This window comes from Oncorhynchus kisutch, linkage group LG2, assembly GCF_002021735.2.
Source record: "Oncorhynchus kisutch isolate 150728-3 linkage group LG2, Okis_V2, whole genome shotgun sequence".
NCBI classification, from domain to species: domain Eukaryota; kingdom Metazoa; phylum Chordata; class Actinopteri; order Salmoniformes; family Salmonidae; genus Oncorhynchus; species Oncorhynchus kisutch.
This window is the reverse complement of record NC_034175.2, coordinates 38,955,041-38,977,176: the sequence shown is the minus strand read 5'-3', so window position 1 is coordinate 38,977,176 and position 22,136 is coordinate 38,955,041.

Below are 22,136 nucleotides of genomic sequence, written 5' to 3'. Positions count from 1 at the left end.
TGAGCTGCTCTGACAGTTGGTGCTTAAAGCTAGTGAGGGAGATAAGTGTTTCCAGTTTCAGAGATTTTTGTAGTTCGTTCCAGTCATTGGCAGCAGAGAACTGGAAGGAAAGGCGGCCAAAGAAATAATTGGTTTTGGGGGTGACTAGAGAGATATACCTGCTGGAGCGTGTGCTACAGGTAGGAGATGCTATGCTATGGTGACCAGCGAGCTGAGATAAGGGGGGACTTTACCTAGCAGGGTCTTGTAGATGACATGGAGCCAGTGGGTTTGGCGACGAGTATGAAGCGAGGGCCAGCCAACGAGAGCGTACAGGTCGCAATGGTGGGTAGTATATGGGGCTTCGGTGACAAAACGGATTGCACTGTGCTAGACTGCATCCAATTTGTTGAGTAGTTCTTTCACTCTCTCTTTCTCTCTTTTCTCTTCTCTTCTCTCCCTCTCTATTGTCGAGAGCTGTTTTGTAATTTAATGTGTTTATTGTTTGTGTAACGATCTTCTTCTGAGAAGGAGGAGTATGAGGAACGGACCAAAACGCAGCGTGGTAAGTGTCTATTTGAATGAAATATAACTGAATACAAAATAACCAAATGAAACAACAAAATGAAAATCAAAACAGTTCTGTATGAAAACAACTACCCACAACTCATAGTGGGAAAACAGGCTGACTAAGTATGGTTCTCAATCAGAGACAATGACAGATTGAGAACCATACCTGGCCAAAAACACAGAAATACAAAAACATAGAAAAAAGAACATAGGACGCCCATCCTAGTCACACGCTGGTCTAACCAAAATAGACAATAAAAAGCCTCTCTATGGCCAGGGCGTGACAGTACCCCTCCCCCCCCCCCCAAAAGGTGCGGACTATGGCCGCAAAACCTTCTGGCAGCTCCGAAGTGGTTTCTGGCAGCTCCTAAATGAAAGGCGACTCTGGTGGCTCCGGAGTGAAGGGTGGCTCTGGCGGCTCCTGACTGACGGGCGGCTCTGGCGGCTCCTGACTGACGGGCGGCTCTGGCGGCTCCTGACTGATGGGCAACTCCTGACTGACGGGCGGCTCTGGCGGCTCCTGACTGACGGGCGGCTCTGGCGGCTCCAGACAGGAGGGAGACTCTGGAAGCGCCGGACAGGTGGGAGAACCTGGAGGGAGGAGACGGAGACCCACCAGGCTGGGGAGACCTACAGGAGGCCTGGTACGTGGAGGAGGCACCGGATGGACCGGGCTTTGGCGGAGCACTGGAGCTCTGGTGCGCAGCCTTGGCACCACTCCTCCAGGCTGGATGACCACTTTAGCCTGGACCCTCCAGAGTGCAGGCACAGGTTGAACCTGATCATGATCATGTGAAACGTCAATTGCTTTGGAATTGCTGGGATGTGTTTTTCAATTATGTTAAAGGTAATTATGATGCAACTATGATGGTGATACGATATGGATTACAATTATCATTATGAATATTAACTTCTTATGGCTGAGATACCATTACCGGGAGCGATATAACAACATCCAGTGAAAGTACAGGGCGCCATATTCAAAAGAACAGAAATCTCATAATTAAAAATATCTCAAACATACATGTATTTATATAGTTTTCAAGGTAGTCTTGTTGTTAATCCCACCACAGTGTCCGATTTCAAATAGGATTTACGGGGAAAGCACCACAAACGATTATGTTAGGTCACCAACAACTCACTAAAATACACAGCCAATTTTACCAGCCAAAGAGAGAGAGAAAAAGCACAAATAGAGATAAAATGAATCACTAACCTTTGATAATCTTCATCAGATGACACTCATAGGACTTCATGTTACACAATACATGCATGTTTAGTTTGATAAAGTTCATATTTATATCGGAAAATCTGAGTTTACATTGGCGTGTTAGATTCACTAGTTCCAAAAACATCCAGTGATTTTGCATAGCTACATCATTCAACAGAAATACTCATCATAAATGTAGATGATAATACAAGTTATACACATGGAATTATAGATATACCTCTCCTTAATGCAACCGCTGTGTCATATTTCAAAAAAACTTTACGGAAAAAGAAACCCATGCAATAATCTGAGACGGCACTCGGAAGTGAAAACACCACAGCCGCAAAGATGGTATCAGCATAAACAAGAAATTACACGATAAATATTCCCTTACCTTTGATGATCTACATCAGAAAGCACTCCAGGAATCCCAGGTCCACAATAAATGTTTGTTTTGTTCGAAAATGTCCGTTATTTATGTCCAAATACCTTCTTCTGTTAACGCGTTTGGTATACATATCCAAACGCTAATTCTGGTCAGCATTATATAGGACAAAAACTGCAAAAAGTGATATTACCGGTCGAAGAAACATTTCAAACTAAGTACAGAATCAATCATTAGGATGTTTTTAATATATAGCTTCACTAAAGTTCCAACCGGAGTACTCCTTCTTGTCTTTGTGAGCAATGGACCACAAGTGACTATCACGAGGAATAAACATGATCAGAAAATGGCTGACTGCCAGACACCTGACTGAGTCTGCTATCATTCACTCCCACAACATCATAGAAGTCTCATTATAATTCCTATTGATAGTTGACATCTAGTGGAACCCCTAGGCAGTGCAACATCGTTCATATCTCAAGGGGATTTCATTTGGGACTCTGGTGAATACATACAAAGATTTTGCCTGCCATATGAGTTCTGTTATACTCAGACATCATTCAAACAGTTTTAGAAACTTTAGAGTGTTTTCTATCCAATACTACTAATAAAATGCATATATTAGAAACTGAGACTGAGGAGCAGGCCATTTACTTTAGCCACCTTGTTCATCCAAGCTACTCAATACTGCCCCCCAGCCATAAAAAGTTAAGGCTAGACACACTACATGTTACACACATAGACACTCAACCATGCAAATTGGCAGAGTTATTATTTATTTGGACATCACACATTATAGTCTTACTCTTATACAGACATCGTACACACTCTCACTATATCACATCCAATATCATACACATCAACCTACTCAGATTTGCTACACACATAATATCTTGTCTCAATGTTCTAACATCTGTGGCATTGGCTCACAGGCAAACAGGCAAGGGAATAAAACAAATATTGCTAGAACCTATTTCTTGAATTCTAAATATCAGACATTTGAAAGCTCTAGTTTTGACCTTCATAATACCTCTGATGGCAGTAACTTTACAAGCACTAATTATGGTCCATTTAGACTGAGAATAGTATCTAGTTATGGTAAGGAGTGAAATAAGTATAGCCAGTTATAATTGTAACGGTTTAGCAGATTATAAAAAAAGAAGATCAGTCTTTATGTGGCTAAAAGAAAAGGAATATAACATATGCTGTTTACAGGAAACTCACTCTACATCCTTAGATTAAGTTGCATGGAAAAAAGGAATGGTGTGGTGAAATAATTTTCCGTCATGGACAAAGGAACTCAAAGGGTGTGATGATATTAATTAACAAAAATTTTGAGCTGAATGTGCAAATAGTCAGGAATGATTCGCAAGGAAGGTGGAACCTTTTCATATGAAAGTGGACGAAAAAGAGATTTGGCTCATTAATCTATATGGTCCAAATCAGGATGATCCACACCTCTTTGAAAACAGTTATACTAATTTATTGAACTTACAGGCAACAAATGATCTAATCATTGTGGTAGGAGACTATAACACAATGTTAAGTACCTCAATGGGGTGGCAGGGTAGCCTAGTGGTTAGAGCGTTGGACTAGTAACCTGAAAGTTGCAAGTTCAAACCCCCGAGCTGACAAGGTACAAGTCTGTCGTTCTGCCCCTGAACAGGCAGTTAACCCACTGTTCCTAGGCCGTCATTGAAAATAAGAATTTGTTCTTAATTGACTTGCCTAGTTACATTTTTTTAAATGGACTAAAGGTAATCATTCTACAAACTATCCTCACTGTGCCCTTAAAGAAATCACAAATATTATGGACACATTAGAAATAGTGGATATTTGGAGACAAAAAAAACCCGACCTAGTGAGAGATACATGGAGGAGACTCAATCAAGCTAGTCGTCTTGACTACTTTCTTGTCTCTTTCTCTCTTGCATCAAAGGTTAAAAACGTTTTAATAAGAGACAGAATGCGATCGGATCATCATCTAATTGGCATTCACAATACTCTTATACATTTTCCACATGGACACAGATATTATACATTTTCCACATGGACGCAGATATTGTAAATATAATCAAAGTTTACTGGAGGACAACTTATTTTTAACTAAGACAAAATAATTTATAACTGAATTTTTCCAGTATAATATAGGTTCAGCAAATCCCCTTATTGCTTGGGATACCTTTAAATGTACTTTCAGGAGTCATTCAATTCAATATTCATCAATAATTTAAAAAAATACTTTCTTGCTAAAGAGACAAGACTAACAAGGGAAATCCATGAACTAATAGTACAGGTAGATAGCAATAAAAACGATACTACAGAGATACAAAATAAGATAGAGGAAAAACAAAAAGAACTTGAGGAACTTATTCAAGAATGATCTAATGTAATCTATTACAAAAATAAAGCAAACTGGATGGAATATGGGGAAAAATGCACAAAATTCTTCCTGAATCTCCTATACAGGAACGCTAACAAAAATAATTTGCAGAATAATTAGCTTTTTAGTTGGTAAGAGATTTTTTGATGTACCGATTCCATGGTACAGGGTGTATGAGTTGATATATAAAACAACGAAAGATTCAAGACTTCGTGCTTTTCAGCTCAAATTATTATATAGAATTCTTGCCACCAACAAATGTTGAATATTTGGGGCATAAAGTCATCGAAGCTCTGCAGATTGTGTTGTGAGGATACAGAATCAATACACCATTTATTTTGGTATTGCCCTCAGGTAGCCTGTTTCTGGTCTCAGGTTGAGGATTGGCTGAAAATGCGTAGCATTAATCTAAAAATTGACCCTATGGGGTGCACGTTTAGTCTCCTCCTCTTCTCCCTGTTCAGCCACGACTGCATGGCCGCGCACGATTCCAACACCGTTTTGCTGACGACACAACGGTGGTTGGCCTGATCACCGAAGATGACGAGACAGCTTAAAGGGAGGAGGCCAGTGGCCTGGCATTGTGGTGCCTGGACAACAACCTCTCCCTCAACATCAGACGAAGGCGAAGGAGCTGATCGTGGACTACAGGAAACAGAGGACCAAGCACACCACATCCACAGGGCTGTAGTGGAGTAGGTTGAGAGATTCAAGTTCCTCATTGACCAAATCACTAAGGACCTATGATGGTCCACACACACACCAACATAGTAGTGAAGAAGGCACGAGAACACCTTTTCCCCCTCAGGAATCTAAAAAGATTTGGCATGGGTCCTCAGATCCTCAAAAGTTTCTACAGCTGCATCACTGCCTGGTAGGGCAATTGCTCGGCCTCCGGCGCTACAGAGGGTGATGCGTATGGCCCAGTACATCACTGGGGCTAAGCTGCCTGCCATCCAGGACCTCTACACCAGGCGGAGTCAAAGGAAGGCCCTAAAAATTGTCAAAGACCCCAGCCATCCCAGTCATAGACTGTTCTCTCTACTTCCGCATGGCAAGCAGTACCGGAGTGCCAAGTCTAACACAAAAAGGCTTCTCAACAGTTTTTACCCCCAAGCCATAAGACTCCTGAACAGGTAATCAAATGGCTACCCGGACGATTTGCATTGTGTGCCCCCCTCCCCCCAAACCCTCTTTTATGCTGCTGCTACTCTCTGTTTATCATACATGCATACTCACTTTAACTATACATTCATGTACATACTACCTCAATTGGCCCAACCAGCTCATTGGCCCCCGCACATTGGCTAACTGGGCTATTTGCATTGTGTCCCGCCACTCACCACCCGCCAACCCCTCTTTTATGCTACTGCTAATCTCTGTTCATCATATATGCACAGTCACTTTAACCATATCTACATGTACATACTACCTAAATCAGCCTGACTAACCAGTGCCTGTATGTAGCCTCACTACTATTATAGCCTTGCTACTGTATATAGCCTCGCTACTGTTATTTTTCACTGTCTTTTTACTGTTGTTTTTATTTCTTTACTTACCTATTGTTCACCTAATACCTTTTTTGCACTATTAGTTAGAACCTGTAAGTAAGCATTTCACTGTAAGATCTACACCTATGGTATTCGGCGCTCGTGACAAATAAACTTTGATTTGATTTGAAACTTGGCTATATACACAGGGTACCAGTAGTGAGTCGATGGACAGGGGTATGAGGTAACTGAGGTAGATATGTACATATACTGTAGGTAGGGATACATTGACTCAGGTAACAGGCTTGACAATAAACAGTAGCAGCAGCGTATGTGATGAGTCAAAATAGTTATTGCAAAAAAGGGTAAGTGCAGATAGTCCGGGTAGCTATTGGTTAACTATTTCACCAACTATTTAGCAGTCACATGGCTTGAGGGTAGATGCTGTTCAGGGTCTTGTTGGTTCCAGACTTGGTGCATCAGTGCTGCTTGCCGTGCAGTAGAGGAGAGAATAGTCTATGACTTAGGTGGCTGGAGTCTTTGACAATTGTTAGTGCCTTCCTCTGACATCGTCTGGTATTAAGATCTTGGATGGCAGGCAGCTCGGCCCCAGTGATGTACTGGACTGTAAGCACTACCCTTTGTAGTGCCTTGCCGGCAGATACCAAGAAGTTGCCATACCAAGCGGTGATGCAGCTAAACAAGATGCTCTCAATGGTGCAGCTGTGGAATCTTTTGACGATCTGAAGGCCCATTACAAATAGTTTCAGCCTCCTTAGGGGGAATAGGCTATGTCGTGTCCTCTTCACGACTGTCTTGGTGTGTTTGGACCATTCTAGTTTGTTGGTGATGTGGACACCAAGGAACTTGAAGCTCTCAACCTGCTCTACTACATCCCCGTCGATGAGAATGGGGGCGTGCTCGGTCCTCCTTTTCCTGTAGTCCACAATCATCTCCTTAGTCTTGGTTACGTTGAGGGATAGGTTGTTCTTTTTTACATTTATTTTATTTATTTATTTTTTATAGGTTGTTATTCTGGCACCACCAGGACAGGTCTCTGACCTCCACCCTATAGGTTGTCTCGTTGTTTTGGTACTCATTGTGTATTTATTCCTCATTGTGTAATTATTCTTCATTTTTCTATGCGTTGTCAGGAAGTAAGCATTTAATTGTTGGTCTACACCTGTTGTTTACAAAGCATGTGACAAGTAACATTTTATTTTATTTGATTCTTGGCTCAGCCCCACTCTTTTCTCTGACTCACAATAGAGACCCCGTAACTGTAGTATTAGTCCTGGGAGGTATACGTCACGATAGAGGAATAACGACAACCATGTTTGTGTGGTGGTGAGGACCGGTAGGAAGGGATAATGTGTGTGTGTGTGTGTGTGTGTGTGTGTGTGTGTGTGTGTGTGTGTGTGTGTGTGTGTGTGTGTGTGTGTGTGTGTGTGTGTGTGTGTGTGTGTGTGTGTGTGTGTGTGTGTGTGGGAGGAAGGGAGGGAGGGTAAGGGTCTTGGTGAGAGGTGGAGTCCTACAGTACACAGATGTCTTTTTACAGCCTTAATGAGCCAAGCCTCCCTCTCTAGATCAAGGAGCAGAATCAAAGGTCCCACATGTTAGGCATCGTGTTGAGGTGACTTAATTGGCTGAATATTGCCTTACTCTAGACCCTTTTTTTTTTTACTTGATCGGCCCCACGCGCACTTTGATTTCCACGTTTTATGATGTGCCATAGGAGAACTGTAATCAGAGACAATTTAGGCCACGTAATTACACTTGGGGTTCTGGGTATTGTATCTATAAGTGGGTCTTACAGATGATAGCTTTATGGAGTGCTTTGCACTTGCTGGCTGCCTGCCTCACCACAAACGGTGGTAGGGAATCAGGATATTATGAAATTGCCGCTGTAGCTGAGATGACCAAAAATAAAACTTCTGGGCGATACAGGAGGAACATAGTTCAAAGAGGACCATCAAAGAGGATTGACAGACTTCCTATCACTCCCATTGTCAACCTTCCCCCAAAATGCAGACAATTAGAGCGTCCCATCAGATACATAAGCTTCCTACCATATCAAATCAAACTTTATTTGTCACGTGCGCCAAATACAACAAGTGCTGGCCTTACTGTGAAATGCTTACTTACAAGCTCTTAACCCACAGGGCAGTTCAAGAAAGAGTTAAGTCAGGAAAAACAACTTAATCTTTTTTTATTTCTATAGTGTACCTGACAGCATCACTGTTAGAAAGAACATCGCAACAGACTAGGTTTAAAATAAGATTAGGACACGGAATGATGTTGATCGTATAATGTCTTCATATGGAATATATCAAAGCAGTGGATTTGTGGAATGAGAAACTGCTTCTATATTCGTAGTAAAAATTTACCAAACCTTGGTAAATAACTGTATCCACCTTCTCCATCCCATAGAGAACAAACCAATGGAGATAAACTCTTCTAGGGGTGTTTTTATATTCTGTTGGGTGACATCCTAAAAGAGTCTGTTGATTAAGAAGGACCCTGTTTCTTGATATTGAGGGTCAATGGATGTGGTATCACATCATTGGGGAAGAGGGAAAGGTAATCTGAGTTTTTTTATTGGATATCTGGTTGTAGGGAGTGGGGAATAGGAGGTTGACTTCGTTGCTGTTGAGAGCCTTCTCCGCAGGGGCTTCAGCCCCTTTATAGAGATGAATTCTGTTCATTTTGGCCCTGCTCTCAAAGCCCCATCTACCCCGAGCTTCAGCCAGACCGACAGCCAGCCACTGATAGGGAGATTTAACCACCGGCCAGAGGGCTTTACGCCAGCAGGTTCAATCAATAAAAGTCTTATAGGCCTCTAGGCCCTCCGTCGCCCCCCCCTAGAAGAGTGATCTCCAGTCTTAATGCGAAATAGAAGCCCTCCTCTGAGACTTCGCGTGACTTTTCATTCAAATGTTCCCTCGGCAGCTGGAGCTGACCAAGTTTTAAGGGTCCGTCCATTACAGAGAAAACGGATTTAGTCCATAAACAATGACATGGTCAGAGCTGGCACGGTGATGGTAGGTACTTTGATGGTACTTTGCATTCCGTTCAACCATTGTCAAAGTGCAATTATGTCATCTATTTTTCCGTAGGTTCCCTCCGTTGGCATGGAAGTCAAAACCGCTGTTATCGTTTATATTGAAACCGAGCCAAACAAATAAAAAACAACCTACACCTGACACATCCATCACCAAGTCAACCCTGGCAAACTGCCCGTAAAAGATAAGAAAATAGAAACATTTTTCCTCAACTGCAGTAAAACAGAGGTATTGCTGACAGGCATGCCGAAGCAGATAACTAATGTCAGCGATACCTGACCTTTTACATGTCTTGGTTTCCAGTCTAAACAACTGTATCTGCAATCACAACAGTGAAAGTCACCTAATGGGTGCCCTGTGAGGATCCCTTGGGATGAAGGAGGGAGGAACTGTACATAGAGCAGTGAGGGCTACACTGCCTCAGGAGGGGTGTCAGCCTGAGTTGTCAGGGAGACGCACACTGACCGACAGGACGAAGAGGCAGTTTGTTTGGCAGCGAGGATCCCCATTGAGGTGTGTTTCACAGGCAGCCAGGGAGCTCCCAGGCTCTCTGCTGGGAGTCCATCACGCACACCACACCTCCCACAGTGTTTGCACTGGAGGCATGAGGTGGTATGGTATGTGGCACAAACACACTCATACACACTCATAGTGAAAAGAACACGCACACATAGACGCACATACGCACACATGCATGTGAACACACACACACATACACACTGAATAGTTTAATCTGGCAATCACACTGACCCTCCACATGATGAATAGACATCAGAAGGATAAAGTGGACTTACCTACATCTTTATCAAGGGAACGAGAGGATATGTAAAATGTTCTGGAACCCCCCAAAATGATCTTCTAATACCCAGTAGCTTCCCCAAAAGCAGGCACACAACATAAAACCAAATGCTTCTCATAAAGATGAATGCCATGTCTCATGTGGAAGATCCGAGTTTCCAAAAAGTCATAAAAGTCTCCCCAGTGAAGTATTGTTACGAAACAGTGAACACAAGGGACACAGAATGTATTTTATCATGTGACTGCTGTAAATATGTTGTTATACTTAATTAACTGGTTGTTTGTGGTCCCGGACTGAAATGACACATGAATGCACAACACACACACACACACACACACACACACACACACACACATAAACTCACACATATACAGTACACAATCTCTCTCTCTCTCTTTCTTTACAATCCTATCCCTCTTATCATCTCAACTCTTAGATAGAAAGAGTTGATTCTAAATCAGTTCCTGGTGTCCGAAAGCATCCAGATTACATTTATTCGGGGTCTTAGTAGCTCTCCCATATGACAAGCACCTACTCTGGTAGTCTGGTTTACTTCTGTCTCCCGGGATACAAATGCAAAACACCCTTGCTGTTTCATGTGAACAATAAAAACCGCTGTGTGTTTTGGCCTCTTTTGGCAGGGAGCAGGAGCAGCTGTTGAGCTTAGGAGTCAACAGGTCCCATTACGCCAGAGCAGGCAGAGGCCTCAGTGTCGATTATCACCTCCCGGTGTTCCTATGCTTTGCATCGCATGCTGTCAAAAAGGCATGCTGTGCAGTGTTGTGCTGGGCTAACTATCGCCCTGGGCTTTTTTTCATTTTTTCCCCCACCAGGTTAGTCTCGTTGAGATAAAAAAATCTATTTGTCAAGAGAGACCTGGACAAAGCGATGGCCCTAGCATTATTCAGACTCCTCCATTGACATAGTACTGGAAAACCCATTGCCTGCCAGCCCTGTTGCTGTAACCTTAGCTGTAATCATTGGAAGGCGAAGGCACCGTGTGTGATTCTGTCGACCACAGCAGATACCTGGGTTACCCGCACCCTCAGCGAATTCGTCTCATTCCTTGAATTGCAGTAGGCCAAACATTCCTGGGCACACGCCATGTCTGTGCAAGATGTCTGGCTTTTGCAATTGTTGTCTCAAGAATATGTGTGTTTAGTATGAGCATGTGCAAATACACGTGTGTAGTGTGTATGCATATACAATCCCTTGTAAAATGTGACAAGAGGACATATAGATACAGCACCAGTCAACAGTTTGGACACACCTACTCATTCCAAGGTTTTTCTTAATAAAAAAAAAACTATTTTCTACATTGTAGTATAATAGTGAAGACATCAAAACTGTGAAATAACACATATGGAATCATGTAGTAACCAAAAAAGTGTTTAACAAAATCGAAATATATTTTAGATTCCTCAAAGTAGCCACCCTTTGCCTTGATGACAGCTTCGCACACTCTTGGCATTCTCTCAACCAGCTTCGCCTGGAATGCTTCTCCAACAGTCTTCAAGGAGTTCCCACGTATGCTGAGCACTTGTTGGCTGCTTTTCCTTCACTCTGCCATCCAACTCATCCCAAACCATCTCAATTGGGTTGAGGTCAGGAGATTGTGAGGGCCAGGTTATCTGATGTAGCACTCCATCACTCTCCTTCTTGGTCAAATAGACAGCCTGGAGATGTGTTGAGTCATCGTCCTGTTGAAAAACAAATGATAATCCCACTAAGCGCAAACCAGATGGGATGGTGCATCGCTGCAGAATGCTGTAGTAGCCATGCTGGTTGAGTGTGCAAATCATTGACAGTGTCACCAGCAAAGCACCCCCACACCATCGCACCTCCTCCTCCATGCTTCACGGTGGGAACCACACATGCAGAAATCATCTGTTCACCTACTCTGCATCTCACAAAGACACGCTAGTTGGAACCAAAAATCTCACATTTGAACTCATCAGAACAAAGGACAGATTTCCAGTGGTCTAATGTCCATGATAGTGTTTCTTGGCCCAAGCAAGTCTCTTCTTCTCATTAATTTCCTTTAGTATGAGTATTAGTGTCCTTTTGGGCTCCTAAGTGGCGCAGCGGTCTAATGCACTGCATATCAGTGCAAGAAGCATCACCACAGTTCCTGGTTTGATTCCAGGCAGTATCACATCCGGCCGTGATTGGGAGTCCAATAGGGCGGCGCACAATTGGGCCAGCGTCGTCTGGATTTGACCGGAATAGGCCGTCATTGTCAATAAGAATTTGTTCTTAACTGACTTGTCTAGTTAAATAGAAATGTACAAAATTATGGTATTGGTATTGCAGCAATTCAACCATAATGGCCTGATTCACACAGTCTCCTCTGAACAGGTGATGTTGAGATGTGTCTGTTACTCTGTGAAGTATTTATTTGGACTGCTTTTTCTGATGCTGGTAACTCTAATGAACGTATCCTCTGCAGCAGAGGTAACTCTGGGTCTTCCTTTCCTGTGGTGGTCCTCATGAAAGCCAGTTTCATCATAGCGCTTGATGGTTTTTGCGACTGCACTTGAAGAAACTTTCTAAGTTCTTGAAAAGTTCCATATTGACTGACCTTCATGTCTTAAAGTAATGATGGACTGTCGTTTCTCTTTGCTTATTTGAGCTGTTCTTGCCATAATTCTGTATACCGCCTACCTTGTCACAACACAACAGATTTGCTCAAATCCATTAAGAAGGACAGAAATTGAGAGAATACCAAGAGTGTGTGAAGCTGTCATCAAGGCAAAGGGTGGCTACTTTGAGGAATCTAAAATCTAAAATATATTTTGATTTGTTAAACACTTTTTTGGTTACTACATGATTCCATATGTGTTATTTCATAGGGTTGATGTCTTCACTATTATTCTGCAAAGTAGAAAATAGTAAAAAATTATCATAATTATAATGAAGAAGAAAAACCCTGGAATGAGAAGCCGTGTCCAAACTTTTGACTGGTACTGTATGCCTCCCCATATTGAGGCATTGCTATTCCCATGGCTGGATCATTCACTATTAATATATAAATTACAGATGCCTGGACAGAGTGACAGACATATGGCCCAATGCAGCTGTAGTGTTGCCACATATTATAGCTCCAAATGAAGTTATTAAAATGGAATTGAATACAAAGATCACTGGAGCCAGTGTGCCAATGACAAGGTCTACTGTTTGCCCATAGACCGCTTTAACACGCGCTCCAGATTAAGCAAGCAAACTGGAGAACGAGTGCGAAATGAACCCTGAAATCGTTGATGAGCGCTAACGTTATTATTCGCTTTTCGGAACTTGTGTAAGCTTACATCATCCTTAATTCAACAGAAGTCTTTGTGCTCTCTGCACTGCTCAGTACTGAAACGCAGGGACCCGGGGTGTCGTAGGATGGTTTTGAACATGATCTGTGGATTTCTGGCTAAGGAGCAGTCGACTGTTACCCACAATGCCTTCTGCTGTTGGTGTTTTTAAGCCATATGTATTGCATAACCTATTAAGCAGTGCAGTCCTTAAAAGGGCACACTGAACAGTGGGGATAGACTAATAGCACTGGATGTCAACAAAGTAGTATTTCCATAAATCCTGTGCTGAAAATCCAGTTTCTTTTTTTGCTTTGCTTTTCCATCATAGCCACTCACAGGTTTCAATTATAAAAGGTATGAGAGTAACCCTTAACCCTAATCCATGATGATGTTCAGGATGCAGTGCACTCAATAGTCTGGTATTGGGATGTTCATTTCTTATACGAATTATACATTTGGATATGTGCAACCTGTCTGTATTATAACAAAACATGCTATCTAAAATGAACATTGTTGGTGACATTTTTACTGAGATGGTGGTATTGCCATTATCTCTCTTGCAAAAGGGATTTTATATCAATGAAACTAACCTGGATAAATAATATGAGGAATAAATTACTAAATAAAGGTGCCAAATATCCATCCTGTCGGCCCAGAGAGCCCAACCCTAATCTCAGGTGTGCAGGAGAGGGAACTCGTGAGAACAAAGTTGCACATATGTTATTCTAATAGCTAGCTTGTTTTTCCAAGTTGGGAGTTTTGGCCTGCTGAGTCATGCACCTGGCATAAACAGACACACCCTGCCAACTAGTGTGTTTTCCCATAAAGACTGAGCCTTTTATTGTTCTCCCATAGGGTTGTGTGAAGTCTTTAGTTTACGGTCATGCCTTGGAGCAATGAGTGTACCTAGGAAAACTGTCACAGTCTTGGCTGAGGTTTCCCAGCCTGTCTTTGGATGCTTCACAACAGAGGATCTGTTCCAATAGACTTAGTTTGGGCCTGGCTTGACAGTACGGTTGGTTATGTGCAGTTCGCAAACGATTTGTTCTTTTTGAACGACTCATTTTACTGACTCGAGAGTCATGACACATCTTTCGAGTGACTCGTTCATTTCAGTCATTTGTTTGACATGCAGGCCGCAATGAATTCTACAGCAGGATTAATATTCCCTCCTCCGGTTCAGTGGCTCCACAGACATGCTTTGACCACCAACTGTCAATCATGTGCACGCAGAAACATAGATCATGCTGCAGGCAGAATGGAGAGGGAAAATACATGTTTCGAACTGATAAATGATTGCATGGTGCAAGAATTACATTCCGCCAAGAGTCGTTCACAATCTAGTTAAAATCCCGATTCTTTCGAGTTTTTTGTTCATTGTTCGCCGGATGGGGGTCCTGCGTGCTCTGGGCATTACTGGCTTAAGTGAATGAAATTAGTCGAAAGATTCATTCTGTTGACTGAACGGGTCATAAAGATTGGAGTCAGTAAAAAGAGCTAAACTTCCCATCACTAATGCTTGACAGTATGCTCGAATTAACCGGTCAGAAAGCATCGTGACAGGTTATGGCAATCAATGTTACACAATCTTAAACAATCAGAAACCATCTTAAATCGTAACATATTATAATGACAGTGTTGTCAGTTTAGCAATGGTTGGGTCTCATCAACATAAGAAAATACAGGTACAGCTTGTCCCAGAAGGTAGGTGTGTGTGTGTGTGTGTGTGTGTGTGTGTGTGTGTGTGTGTGTGTGTGTGTGTGTGTGTGTGTGTGTGTGTGTGTGTGTGTGTGTGTGTGTGTGTTTAGGTAGGCTTATGTCTGCATGTAGGTATGTTGGTGTTGCCTCATACTTTGACTGCTCCTTAGACAATCCATGCCTCAGTTATCTCAATAATTAACTATCCTCCTTTAACCTGTCTCCTCCCCTTCATCTACACTGATTGAAGTGGATTTAACAAGTGACATCAATAAAGGAGTGTAGCTTTCTCCTTGATTCACCCGGTCAGTCTATGTCATGGAAAGAGCAGATGTTCTTAATGTTTTGTCCACTGTATTATGCACAGTATATTTTCATGCATGTATTTTCATGTGTTTTTCCGTGTATTTGTGATATAATACTCCATCTACCCCCCAATTCTCTTGACCATATGTAAGCTGTAAACTTCTGTGTTAACCTTTCTGCTAGTGTCACACCCTGATCTGTTTCACCTGTCTTTGTGCTTGTCATTCTGCCTGCCCTGACCCTGAGCCTGCCTGCCGTTTTGTACCTTGTCACACCCCCCTGGATTACTGACCTCTGCAAATTATGGTGGAAAATAAGTATTTGGTCACCTACAAACAAGCAAGATTTCTTGCTCTCACAGACCTGTAACTTCTTCTTTAAGAGGCTCCTCTGTCCTCCACTCGTTACCTGTATTAATGGCACCTGTTTGAACTTGTTATCAGTATAAAAGACACCTGTCCACAACCTCAAACAGTCACACTCCAAACTCCACTATGGCCAAGACCAAAGAGCTGTCAAAGGACACCAGAAACAAAATTGTAGACTTGCACCAGGCTGGGAAGACTGAATCTGCAATAGGTAAGCAGCTTGGTTTGAAGAAATCAACTGTGGGAGCAATTATTAGTAAATGGAAGACATACAAGACCACTGATAATCTCCCTCGATCTGGGGCTCCACGCAAGATCTCACTCTGTGGGGTCAAAATGATCACAAGAACGTTGAGCAAAAATCCCAGAACCACACGGGGGGACCTAGTGAATGACCTGCAGAGAGCTGGGGCCAAAGTAACAAAGCCTACCATCAGTAACACACTACGCTGCCAGGGACTCAAATCCTGCAGTGCCAGACGTGTCCCTCTGCTTAAGGCAGTACATGTCCAGGCCCGTCTGAAGTTTGCTAGAGAGCATTTGGATGATCCAGAAGAATATTGGGAGAATGTCATATGGTCAGATGAAACCAAAATAAAACTTTTTGGTAAAAACTCAACTCGTCGTGTTTGGAGGACAATGAATGCTGAGTTGCATCCAAAGAACACCATACCTACTGTGATGCATGGGGGTGGAAACATCATTCTTTGGGGCTGTTCTGCAAAGGGACCAGGACGACTGATCCACCGTGTAAAGGAAAGAATGAATGGGGCCATGTATTGTGAGATTTTGAGTGACAACCTCCTTCCATCAGCAAGGGCATTGATGATGAAACGTGGCTGGGTCTTTCAGCATGACAATGATCCCAAACACACCGCCCGGGCAACGAAGGAGTGGCTTCGTAAGAAGCTTTTCAAGGTCCTGGAGTGGCCTAGCCAGTCTCCAGATCTCAACCCCATAGAAAATCTTTGGAGGGAGTTGAAAGTCCATGTTGCCCAGCAACAGCCCCAAAACATCACTGCTCTAGAGGAGATCTGCATGGAGGAATGGGCCAAAATACCAGCAACAGTGTGTGAAAAACTTGTGAAGACTTACAGAAAACGTCAACAAAGGGTATATAACAAAGTATTGAGATAAACTTTTGTTTTTGACCAAATACTTTTTTTCCACCATAATTTGCAAAGAAATTCATTAAAATATTTTTTTTCTAATTTTGTCTGTCATAGTTGAAGTGTACCTATGATAAATTACAGGCCTCTCTCATCTTTTTATGTGGGAGAACTTGCACAATTGGTGGCTGACTAAATACTTTTTTGCCCCTGTCACGTTCTGACCTTTATTTCCTGTGTTTTGTATTTAGTTAGTATGGTCAGGGCGTGAGTTGGGTGGGTAGTCTATGTTTGATTTTCTATGATTTGGGTTTTTCTATGTTTCGGCCTAGTATGGTTCTCAATCAGAGGCAGGTGTCATTAGTTGTCTCTGATTGAGAATCATACTTAGGTAGCCTGGGTGTCACTGTGTGTTTGTGGGTGATTGTTCCTGTCTTTGTGTTTTGCACCAGATGGGACTGTTTTAGGTTTTCTCACATTTGTTGTTTTTGTTAGTTATCTCATGTGTAGTTTCTTTATCAATTAAAGAATATGAATAACCACCCCGCTGCGCTTTGGTCCGCCTCTCCTTCAGATGAAGAGAACCATTACAGCCCCACTGTACATACATATTACCTCAATTACATCGAATATCCAGATCCTCCGCATCCCCCCCGCACCCCAGAGTATAGTCTTGCTATTTTTATTTTACTGCCACTCTTTAATTACTTGTTACTTTTATTTCTTATTCTTATATATATATATATTTTAACTGCATTGTTGGCCAGGGGCTTGTAAGTAAGCATTTCACTGTAAGGTCTACACCTATATTATTCGGCTCATGTGACTAATAAAATATGATTTAGTCATGGCTCTATGTAGTACAGTGTGTTTTCCACAATCTGTTCTGGACTTGGGGACTGTGAAGAGACCCATGGTGGCATATCTTGTGAGGTATGTATGGGTTCCTGAGCTGTGTGTTAGTTCGCTGCATTGAACACCTCAATACGTCTCACAAAGACAAGTAGTAATGCAGTTAATCCCTCCACTAATTTGAGCCAGGAGAGATTAACATGCATGTTGTTGATATTAGCTCTCTGTGTTTATTTAAGGGCCAGCCATGCTGCTCTGTTCTGGCCCAACTGTAATTTGCCTAATGGGTTTGGAGTTTGCGGATACACCGGCGGAAAAGCACTTTCAGTAAATAATATCTATATCTAGAAATCTATATCAAAGTAGGTTTTCTCCCTCCTTTGAGTTGAACTAAATGGGTCTTGTTATTGCACTACTTGTCATGGAGGTAGAAAGAGAACAAGCCTTAGGCAACAATCAATGTCATTGTGGCTGAAGACGTTACTTAGTCACGGTCAAATAATGATGGTATAAAGCAGACATTCATCGGCATCTACAAAAAATACATGGCTTCTACTGTTGTGCACATGACTGCTGTTTTTTTTCTCCGTAGATCAAGGGCACTTAAGGTTCTTGTGTTTGTGATTTCATACATTTTCCCAGACCTTTTTACAACTTACACTTGTTCATCTTTCAAGTTGATCTAATGCAATGCAAAAAAAAAGTCCTACATCCATGCAAATGGGCTAACAGTTGATGCTCTTTAACATCTTGTGCACGGTTGTACCTTTGTGCTTCTTCTCTTCTTCCCAGTCTGTATTGAGTAAGCTGTCCTTACTCTGACCTCCCAAGTCGATTTGCCGCCCCCACCGACAACAATGGCAACTTGTTCTAAGGAACATGAATAAAGAAAGGAGCTTGAAACAAACGAGTACAAGTTCAAGAGGAGATAGGAAAGGAAGTGAGAACAATGAGACCCCGTACCCTCTGTAATTATTCTAAGCAAGTTGGCTAAATTAACACGACAGAACCCAAAGCTGTGTCAGCCACAGCTCCAGAGGGCCCTCGTCCAAAATGGCCAAGCCTCCATCTGGTCTCCCCCACTGGCTCACAACGCCCCCCCACACCTCCCCTAGCCTACCGTCTTTATGCGACTTTATGGCAATATGGCTTACAATCGACTCTGGTCTTTGCCAGAGATAGAGCCCTTGTGATGTCTAATTCCCCATGCGTCAGCTTTTTGGCTGGTAAGCTTTTGCTGAAGCGGGACTGTTTATGAAAACAAGATTTTAGTGACATTCTCTCAGGGCAAGTTAACTTTAATAATGTTTAAAAAATGCTGAGGCTCTTTGAGAAACCCTTTCTTAAATGTGATGCACTGATTGTGAGCTCCATTTGACACCTCCTTGAGAAGTGGAGCTGAGGAGGCATTTATTTTAGAACCAGGTCAATCATGTTATCTGGTGTTATTCTGGTCTTGGTCCTGAATCGTGAGTGACTATGCCTCATCACCCCATGCCTAGAGAGATGGATGAGTCACTACACCCCACATACACACGCACCACGGGTGGTTGGTGGCACCTTAATTGGGGAGGACGGGCTCGTAGTAATGGCTGGAGCGGAACTAGTGGAATGGCATCAAATACATCAAACACATGGTTTGATGCCATTTCGTGAGCTCGGTGACAGCCATTATTATGTGCCATCCTCCCCTCAGCAGTCTCCACTGACACGCATATGCACAGGGACACGAACGCAAGCATACACACACAGTAAGCTTATGGAGGCCCAAGAGTGGCTTGCCATTGGCAAAGTCAGTGGCCTGCAATTTTGCCAGTGAAGAAGTATTTTCTAGTTGACACACACACGAACACACACACACCAGTCCCTTTGCTGCATGAGAGATATGATGCATATTATTCCGCGAACTGAACACCTATTCTCCTGTTGATCAATATGTGGTTATGCTGCTGCACCAGTTTCAACTGTTCTGCCCGCGGCTATAGAACTCCGACTTGTTCACCAGGCATGCTACTTCATCGTGCTGCTTCTCCAGTTTCAACTGTTCTGCCTGTAGCTATGGAACCCCGACTTGTTCACCAGGCATGCTACTTCATCGTGCTGCCTCATAACTGCAATAATTCTCTGTTTTTCTGAAATATGGCATTCGGACAAGATACCTCCCATGGCTATCCAACTCAATGGATTCTCCATTCTCCGAGCGGACAGGTCATTGGATTCAGGGAAATCCAGAGGGGGAGGGGATGTCGTTTTATTAACAACAGATGGTGTGCAGATTCTACACTCTTAGAAAAAAGGGTTCCAAAATGGTTATTTGGCTGTCCCCAAAGGAGAATCCTTTTTGGTCACAGGTGGAACACTTTGTGGAAATAGTTCTACCTGGAACCAATAGGTTTCTTTAAAGGGTTCTCCCATGGGAACAGCTGAAGAAACATTTTAGGTTATAGATAGCAGTCCCCTGATGGTCAAATGTTGACCATTCTACCTCCTGAGAGAGTTGAAATCTGCTATCGTGACTGCTGTATATATTCCACCTCATGACAATAACAACAACAAGCTGGTACTTAACGAAATGTACGAGGCAATAAATAAAGGAAGGAAACCATGCTGCTCAACTTCCATCAACATGTCTCCTTCGCCACTAGGGGTGATAAAGTCCTAGATCGCTGTTACTCAACCCACAAGCAGAGATATAAGGCCCTCCCTCATCCCCCAATTCAACAAATTAGATAATGTCTATATACTCCTGCTTCCTGTTTACAAACAGAAGCTCAAACAAGAAGTACCTGTGACATGCTCCGTAGAGAAATGGTCCTCCAAATCAGAGGCTATGTTGCAAGCCTGCTTTGATAGCACTGACTGGAATATGTTTCGGGATGAGCAAACCACCTCCATCTCGGGCTTCATCAGGAAATGCATCATCAAATTTTTCCCCACAGTGAAGGTTCGCTGCTTCCCCAATCAAAAGCACTGGATTCACATTGAGGTATGCGGTATGCTAAAGGACAGAGCTACTACTCACAGGGCTGTCACAGCTAACCCTGAGGCTACGGCTCAGGACACGAACATGTACAAGAAGTCTCGCTACGACCTCCGCAGAGCCATCAAACAGGCAAAAGGACAGTATAGGAACAAGGTGGAGTCCTATTACACTCGACTTGGCAAAGGCTACGGTCTATAAGGAATTAAAAAATTTGACCTAGCCGTGATCAATCCACCGATGCCTCTCTACCAGACGGGCTCAATACATTTTATGCATGTTTCGACAAAAACAGGCAGACATCTTCAAGGTTATTTTCAACCTTTCCTTGTCCCAGTCTGTAATCCCCACGTCTCAAGCTGACCACCATCATTACTGTTCTTAAGAACTCAATGTCTACCGCCCTGTAGTACAAAGAGCTGTGATTGGGGTGGCAGGTAGCCTAGCGGTTAAGAGCGTTGGGCCAGTACCCGAAAGGTTGCTAGTTCGCATCCCCGAGCCTATTAGGTGAAAACTCTCTCGATGTGCCCCAAAGAAAAGCACGTAACCCTAGTTGCTCTGGACAAGAGCGCTTGCTAAATGATACAAATTTCAATGTAATCATGAAGTGCTTTGAAAGACTGGTCATGGCACACATCACCTCCATCACCTTAGACCCACTCTGATTTGCATTCTTCCTCTATAGATGATGTCATCTCAATTACACTCCACACTGCCCTAGACCTATGTGAGAATGCTGTTCATTGAATACAGCTCATCATTCAACACCATAATGCTCCCCAGCTCGGGACTCTGGGACTGAATACTTCCTTTATGGGCTGACCCCAGGTGGTGAGAGTAGGCAACAACACCTCAGCCATGCTGAACCTTAACACGAGGGCCCCCCAGGGGTGAGTACTTCGTCCCCTCCTATACTCACTGTTTACCCATGACTGTGTGGCCTTGCATGACTCCAACTCCATTATCAAGTTTGCTGACGACATGACGGTGCTGAACACTGACAGCAATGAGACAGCCTTACAGGGTGGAGGTCAGATAACTGTCCATGTGGTGGCAGGACAACAACCTCTCCCTCAATGTCAGCATACCTGTATGTACTTGCATTCTTGTGTTTCTCACATCTTAGTTTGTATGTTTTTATTTATTTATTTGTATGATCTATTATCTAGATGATTATAATTTTTGTGATTAAGTGTTTATTGAGTTTTCACACAACATAAAAAAATGTAAATAAATCAACAAACAAAACAGACATAACAAGCAGAGTCAACATCACACAATGTTATACAAGCGGCTCCAGCCTATGAAAGATCACATCTCCAACCAACAGCTCGTAGCAAACCTCTCAAATATTACAGAAAAAGGAAACAAAAAAGGGGAAGAAAAGAGAGGTATAAGTCACCCTACCAGTTGGTCCCTTAAGGCAGAGGATACCCCTGCCCACGCCTGTGCTCTGGACGGCCTCCTAATTCACAATATTCTGGAAAACATCAATCCAGTACATTTCAAGAACCAGCCCCGGGTTCCACCATAACTGCAAAATTGCTTTCTTTCCTGCTGTAAATTCGGCTAGTAAAACCGTACGTTGAATAAGTGCCAAAGATAAAGATGAGTCATCATTCAACAGGCACAGGTAAGGATCT